The following is an 8,354-nucleotide window of genomic DNA, read 5'->3' as shown; positions in this document are numbered from 1 at the left end:
CACACACATCTTCATCTGGTGTTTAAAGAAGCCGGCAGCGATGTTGCTGCTGATCAATGCTGACCGCTCTGCAGACTCTCTGAAGCAGGCCCGTTTCTCCGTTTCTGGATCTCTTATGATTGCTATAATCTCCCGGCCTGCTCCGTGCACATCGTTCTGATGAGGCGGCGTGCAGCTTTTTAAAGGAAGGCAGAGTTTTTGTAAAAGGTAAATGTGGATCCACACCAATAGGCCTCCTGTGTCACATCTGCTGCTCCAGACTGGTGCAACTGGCTGGTGCAGCTCTCACTGGTCCCTCACCAGTAAATGGACATTAAACTAGTAATGCTGTAGTGGCAGTTTTTAGCCTTTATTAAATGCAGTGAGAGACCATGTTGACATGGCAGCTTGATATAACAGCTCACCTTATCTGCATCCTTACGTCCCTCCATCCATCCATCCATCCATCCATCCATCCATCCATACATGGCTGAATTCTGAAAGCCACGGAGTTTCTGAGGGATTTGTGCCAGAACTGTACGATATCATGCAGCTTCTTGGCTACAAACACACGTAAACATCTTGCTTTTCGTTTTTCTTCTCTCTGCACCAAGAACTTCAGTGTTCATTCCTCGTGCATCTTTATTACAACGTCAACATTTTGGCACATTGGCAGGATGTTATTGTTGACAACTTTCCAACAAACACAGAGCAGAACGGACTTTCAATGGTCCAAATGAATTCACCATTACATCATGATCACGTCAGATAAAAAAAAAAAAATCATGCCCAAGGACACATGCATATAGAGTGATGAATGGACGTGTACAACCAGGAAATGCATATTTTAAAGGATTTAGGGTAACTAAAGGTGGAATGACGAGCATCCAAGTGCTGAAAGGCTTCAGTCAGAGCTGCTGCAGTTCTAAGAGGGGATTAAATACCTGATTGGCTGTGTTGTAACTGTGTACATTCAGTGGTTGGAAATGTTTGCACAGAAGAGCAGAGGTGTTCAGGTTAGGGGCAGTTTGTACCCACACATGATCCTCTCTGATCTCGGTCCCAGGAGCAACACCTGCCCGGATGACTGACATTTCTTGCTGATAACATGGCAACCCCACAACAGGAAACACCTCCCAGAGCTTTTACTGAGCGTGTACTCGAAACCCCAGGCTGGCGTGCAGGTTTTATACGTAAATTACCCACAACAGAGCGGCCAACAGCTGCTACATACTGCACCTAATTTAATCTCACGTTATTGGAACTGCATTTATGATTTTTATGTTTCTTTTGGCATGTTTTGGTCTTTTATTTAAACAGCAATGCCTCAATATTCTTGTTTCCATGTCTCTGTCAATCTAATAAGGTTGATCATGAAGGTTCTTTCAAGCCTGAAGAAGCTTTTGTTTGGTTTAGTGCTGCTCCTGTAAGTGGAGCTTCTGCACATTCCCAAGCCCCTCCTATGGTGCTCGGGTCCCTCTCACAGTGCTTTTTCAAATTTCTTCTTTTCCTGAGTGCCGCCCTTTTAAAAGTTTGATGCAGACAAAGTAAACTCAATAGACTGTTTAATTTATTCTCACCATGTCAAGAGAGCCTGAGCTGTGAAATTACAGAACAGGAACCGAGGCAACGCAGCCCCTTTAAAAACAGTCATAGAGAACATCCGTCTGCACTGGCACCAGCCTCAGCCTTCGCGCTGGCGGCGTCCACTCTGAGCTCCTGAATACAAACGTGGAGACAAGCGGTTCAATCAAGCTTGACCTTGTGGAGGAACTGCTTCACCATCTCAAGAAAGGCCTTTACTCATAAAGCACGCAGCCTTCCCCTTACTATTTTGAAGGAGGTTGTAACCCCAATGCCATAGAGGCCCGGACACCACTACACAACAAAAACAAAGATACCAGGTTCATTATTGCCAAGGTCAAGAGGATGAAAATGATGGGCTGTCCACTTTCTGACATGACAACCCTCGCAGTGATTATTTGTTTGTCAGAGAGCCCGTGAAGAATGAGCCCATCGGCTGTTTGTCAGCTGGAGCAGCTCATTTACTTCATCTCAGATAGATCTGCTGTGCTTCTGTTAACTTTCTCCAGAGCGATTGGCTGCAATCGCCGTCCTCCAGAGTCCTCAGACAAACATCTTCAGTGGTTTATGACTAAGTACGGCACAGCCTGGATGAGGACAAAGAGCGTCTAAGCGCTGGGTTTTAGTGCGGCGGATCTTTGTTCCACTGCAAACACAGAAACCGTAGGTAATCGCCGTGAAAAGAGATTTCCTCTCGGTCCATCTACAGCTACAAATGTTATTGGATTTGAATCACAATGAAGGAAAATACAATTGAAGAGCTTTAAAAAAAGTGTCACGCAGAAGGCCACGGTAGCCTGAGGGTCCAGGATGAGCAGTGTCATTACACTGGCATTATAAATCTCATTGGTCACAGTTCAGACATGGCGAGGCGACCTCAGACCATTCCAGAGTGGGCTTAATGAGTTCAGTGAATTTTGTAAACTAGAAAATTAGCCAGGAAGACTTGATATTCCAGAGTATTATCATTATCATTGGCAGGGTAGAGCAAAATATCTCTCATTTGTAACCATTTATAGTTCCTATGTAATGTGACCTTAAAGCACCGACTCCTAGCAACAAGACCATCTGATGATCACTAATAGCCAAACATAGGAGAGTCTGCTAACTGTATCCAGACTGATGTTCCACTTTAATGGCAGGACTTCCACTCGGTTGAGAGCAGCTATAGGTCTGCACCTCAGTTCATTGGGTTATATGTTTTACTGTTAATTACATGTGACTGCGCTGTGGAAATCCGATTGGTAGATGGCCTTAACTGGCATCATAGCAACCCTCTCAGCCAGCGATTCTCAACCGCTGGAACGCGACCCTTATGTGGACCTTGAGTGCAATCTTTTGGGCCAGTATTAATCCTCTGAATGACAGAAATGGCCAACAAGGGCCACACCTGAGAGACATCAGCTAAAACACTAGGAAAACACTACCTGATAGGCAGGAGTGTGGAATGCAGGTTGACCCTTTTACCAAACAGAGCAAAAGTCTTTTTGAAAGGACAGCTGGAGTACAGATGTACTTTTGATTAGGGATTCTTATTTTTATTAATCTTTGTATAAGCTGCTAGTAGAAATCCAGTATTTCAATACGACCAGGGAAATTCTTTCCTTTATGAAAACTCTGTAAGATGGCAGAGGTCTTCATCAGTCAGGGACATCATTAAACAAATACAATTGTTCTTATTAAAGTGGATTTATAACGGCTAACCTTTTGTTTTCTCCCTCACTTTGGTGACACTATTAGCTAAATAAGTGAGACCATACTGTCTCTCCATAAATTTATTTTATGGCCATATATGAAAGCAGGTGACATTTTACTGTAATGCGTTAAAAAAAAGATTGATTTTTACCCCTTCAGTGTGGGTACCGGTAATTAAAGGATCTTGCAAATTGTGCTGCAGCAACAATATCAACTGTTAAATTAAAAAGTTTACAAAATGCTAATGTCATTTTAGATCTAGCATAAAACACCATATAAGTAGTTTAAGTTGTATATGTTAAAAAAACAAAACTCTTTGGCATCAATGTTCCGCTGAACCCGATGTGTCTTCTTCAGCTTTCCAACCAATGTCTGTTTACTACAGAGGTTAATGTCTTGGTTTGTAATAAAGTTGCTCTGCGTAGGAGTTGGAAGAGAAAGAAAAACTTTGTTTTGGGTTTTGGAAAGTTGTCATTGTTTCTGTGAAACCACACTTACACACTATGTGTCTACCTGATAACCACAAGCTGGAAACTGTGGGGGTGTTTACAATAGTTGGACCACCCGTTTCTATACAGTAAAGGAAATTTCCCAGCTACAGAACATGGAGATAATGATGCAAAGTGAAGCGTCTTACAAACGCCCACCAAGGCGTCACCACATGCTTTTACCTTCAAAGTGATCTTTTGATGTTGCAGCAACTGTTGCAGCAAAAGTAGATGTGGTTTTTATATTAGCAAAGGAAACCATCTCATGTCTGCTTCAATTATCTAATTTTTGGAGTTTTATTGCATTTTCTGTTCTTAAGTGCCAAAGTCTGTCTCATTTCATTGTTTTAGAGGGTTTCAAATTTGAGGAAATGATAATGCCTGATGGTGTGCTGCACCTGTCCCTGCGGGATTTGTAAGGAAATACTGATTCACACCAGGATAATCTCATTAATGGTTTAAGAAATCCAAATGCTCTGGTAATCTTTTATTAATCCTCATACTACCGTGGTAATTCCTGAATTTTACATGTAATTCTGATCCGTTTCTGCTGTCAGAACAACAAGACATACAAAATAACTCAGTTTAATGACGCAGGTGAATGTTATTAAGATTAGCAAGCAAAACAAGACGGCGATCAGAATAGCAAAAGGTTACAACACCTTAAAGATATTACTGAAGGAACCTTTGTGATAGACACCTTTAATAGATGTATTTATAAAAATGCTTGCTAAATTATCACCAACAAATAAATGAACTATGCATTTAACTCAGACATGTTGAGGTGAATCACCTGTGTGTCGTAAGATGCACATATATACATATTAGATTGGCAACAGAAGGGAAATGCTAATAATAAAAGGAGGCTTGAGATAAAGGCTTGCTGAACGCTTAGAGATAGTGGAGATGTGTAAAAATAATCCCTCAGACAGGAAAAGATGTCAGTGACCAGACGTTATTATTACTGTTTTATTATTACTGTTGTTAGAACTCATAGATACATTTCTGTCAGTTCTGATGGGAACAGGGGATGCTGCGATCAACTTTGTTTGGAAGGGTTGCAATGTGAGATCGTAGCAACAATGGATCCACTCTGAATCAACTGTGGCAAGAGTGCACGTGAGATCATGTGATTTTAAATGAAAAAAACCCACCAAAACAAAGCAGCACCTGATAAAGGCAGCAGTTTACATTACTGTCCTTGCATCCTTCATATTACTGCAGCTAATTCCTGATTCAGTTATAAATTAATTTTTAAAAAAGTCTACACTTTTTTTATAGGGACTGTAAGTGTAGCCTTATGTTATTAACATTATTAACCTTAACTGATGATCGAAACTAAGACATTCAATCCAAGCTGTTACTGTGACACTGACAGGAAAATTAGCATGGTGCTCCCATATTAGCAGAGTCCCGCGGTTCCCTTTAGCTCACTCAGACCCGTCACTGCAGGATGTCTGTTGTACCTTCCTCTCCCGGTCGCTGTCAGCTCTGGTAATTGACTCCTGCAGTCTGTGTCCAGCCATCCACTCCTCTGGTTCTCAGGCTCCACACCCAATTACAGGCTGCTGCTCCCTAATGAGCTGAGGGAGATGACCTGGGATGGGGGTGGGGGCAGCTGGTGGTCGGAACAAGTGTGAATGAAGAGCGGACGTAATAGTCTATTTATAAAGTAAGAGTGAAGTGGACATACACCGGTGGCCTTACAGATGTCACTGTCACACCCTGGTAGGACTGTATTAAACCATTAAGTGGCTAATGTTGCTGCATCAACGCAGACATGAGGATCTGAGGGTTTACAGCCAGTTTACAGCGCCGACGTCGCGTCAGTGACGTTATTTTCTGAGCTTGATGGAAAGGCAGCACCAGCCTCTGTTCCATTCCATCTACCTGCTGTGTTTGGCAACATATTCATTGTAATACTGTTTATTCTTCAGCTAAACCAACACAGAAAGAGAGGAAATCACATCTGATGGTTTCAGATGAACAAATTTGTAAGTCACCATTTGTGGCTTTGGTTTTTCATCAGCATCGCAAATAAAGTCATGGAGTTCTGAAGCCACGTGAAACTCATGTCAGTGGTAAAAATAAATCTTGTCTCCAACCGTGAGGGGCAATCTATGGTTACAACAAATCAACACACTTAAAAAGAGGCGGGTCTCTTTAGCTTGCGTCATGATGGGGCACCGCTGGTCAGCAGCAACCTGTCAGATGTGATAAAATCACCGCGGTGATTTGCAGCCTGAAGAAAAGGCCTGAAAAGCTTTAAAAAAAAACAAACAAAAAAAAACATAACAGACCTACTCAAGCCAAGAACTTACGAAGAAGAGTATAAAAATATGTATGATGTTTTTTGTTGTAGCTTTAGACAAGGATGTTACTGTTGTAACAACCAAAATACTGAAGAGGAGCAGCATGATTCTGCTCTCCAAATATCTAAGACACGACAGATTACATTTAAATCAAAATCAAATAGGAAAAAAAAGTAATTATCCCTCAATAACCTCAAGGAAATTGTATTAATATGCACTTTCTAAAGCTATAACATTGAGTAGGGCCTTTAGAGTGAAAATGACAGTGAACATTAAAAATAAATAAATAAATGATATAAAGTGACTCCAGGGCAGACAGGGCTGCAAGAATAATCAGACTGATGCCACTTCAGCTGTGATTTTGATGCACAGGCTGAACATTTTACATCAGAACACTTTCTGACAGCTTGTTTCACAGTTAAAGGTGGAAATGTACAATAAGTGGATGTGTGATCGGAGCTAACCCTGCTTTCCAAAATAAATCCAGCTTTAAACCCTTGTTTCCAATAAATTAGGAAACAAGATTTGCTCCTTGGTGTGCGATTGACTGATGAAACTGAAGGCTATTACTTTGCCGGACCGCTATCATTGCTTCTATCAGGCCCTCTCAGAGCTGGAGACTGAGAGGGATTTTTCTTAAGCTTAGCAGTCGCGTACCCTAATGGTCCATCTATGATGTGCACAAACCAATTAGCCTGCTGACCTTAGAGACGGTGTGGCCGCCTGTCAATCTGAAGGAGAGGGTGCTGAGAGGCGATGCGGCCGTCTGCCTGACGGTTAATGGCGGCGGATGAGGAGGCGCGGAAGACCGATGTAGTAAAGGGAAGATGTTATTGATTGCACAGCCTGGTTGTTTGGGTCAATTAAGGAAACCTCCGGTGACAGAGACAAAAAAAACCCATATTTTACCAGGAGAAAAAGAAGAAAATGGGATTATCTCTCTCTTTATCACTAATAGAGTTCACTGGAAGATCCCCCTGTATTACTTTGTCCACTTTAGCTGCAGAAATTCATCAGAACCAACTAAATTTGCTCACATAAACAGACCACAGAGTGCTATCAAGTTGGATTTGTATGAATGAGGTAGTGCAGAATTTGCTGAACTTCTGAAAGGTTTTCACAGCTTTTGTAAGCGCTACAATTTAGCTGCTTCTATTAGCTATCATAAATAGGCCACAGCAACTTTCTGAGTCAGATCAAGCAAGCTGGGGGAGCCTGTGTGGGTGAGAGAGTGGGAGAGGGTTCTGCTTCACAGAAACTGCATAGAATCATTTCAATACAGCGATAACAAAAACTGCTTAGCAATGTTAGAAGCTTGTGTCTCTACTGTAACACATAAAATCACCTGCTGAACTCTGACCTCAGCCGTTTCCTGCCCCAGCGAGGAGCCGCAGTCATCCAGTCCCAGGTTCCCGCCCGAGTTTTAAGCTTCATTTATATTGCACACTTTCAGCTTCAGATGGAAAAGCTAGCGAAAGCTTCACCGGTGAACTCTGATGGAATCAGTCACCCCTCTGTTTATCCGTCATGAGGGCAATTCCTGCTTAAGGTCAAAGGTCAAAGGTCAAAGCTGCCGGTGTGTTCCCCGCTGCAGCTGGTCCCTGAGAGCCGTGCACAGATTCATAAATCATTGCTTGGACCAGGTCACAGAAGATACTTTTTCTCTGCGCAGCTTTTCAGCATTTGATGCACATGGATGCCGACTCCTCCTGGATCTGGTGCTGCTCGCGTGCAAAACCCGGAGGCTGCAATGGCGTGATCGCCCCGCATCAAGATTGCGCCTCAGCAGAAGCGAGCAGCAGGATGTGGGACGCTGATGTCAACCAGCCCTGATAAACATCTGTCCACACATCCTGATGCCGCTTTGGCTGAATGTAATCACACATATTTGTGTGTTGTTTTCTTTCTTGCCAGATAGTTGGTATCCGCAGTGATAAACATCCATAGTCGCGCTTCAGAACCCCTTCTGTGCCTGCACACCCAGCTCTGGGACATTAAATTTATCGACCGTGATCGTCGGGAACGTTGCTGTAAACAAACCAAAAGAAAGGGGGGGAAAAAAAGACAAACAAAAGCATGTCGCAGGCTTCTGAGCATCTGAACTTTTGCCTGAAATGGAATGAAGAATATTGATCGTCTCTTTTTATGGGCTCGGCTGCATCAGCTCGAATGGAAGAATGGGGACATGCTTGAAATTTGTCAGCAGGGGGCAAAATTGATACAGCAAGTCAATGGCCTCAAACCAGACGTGAGACGTCCTCAGGAGTGGATTGGTTGTCATTCACAGCAGACAGCC

The 8,354-nt window shown here is 42.7% G+C and overlaps 1 long non-coding RNA gene across 1 annotated transcript; it reads right to left on the bottom strand.

Annotated features, from left to right (window-relative positions):
- Nucleotides 1-3,661: 3,661 nt before the first annotated feature.
- On the bottom strand, nucleotides 3,662-7,777 carry LOC115246549 (uncharacterized). Its single transcript, XR_003885679.1, has 3 exons — nucleotides 7,404-7,777; nucleotides 6,762-6,931; nucleotides 3,662-6,009 (listed from the first exon to the last, which is right to left on the bottom strand). It is a non-coding gene; the product is annotated as an uncharacterized lncRNA (long non-coding RNA).
- Nucleotides 7,778-8,354: the final 577 nt, after the last annotated feature.

Source organism: Takifugu rubripes, chromosome 1, assembly GCF_901000725.2.
Source record: "Takifugu rubripes chromosome 1, fTakRub1.2, whole genome shotgun sequence".
Taxonomy (NCBI): Eukaryota; Metazoa; Chordata; class Actinopteri; order Tetraodontiformes; family Tetraodontidae; genus Takifugu; species Takifugu rubripes.
The sequence above is the reverse complement of the archived record's forward strand: the minus strand, read 5'-3'. Positions and strand labels throughout refer to the sequence as shown.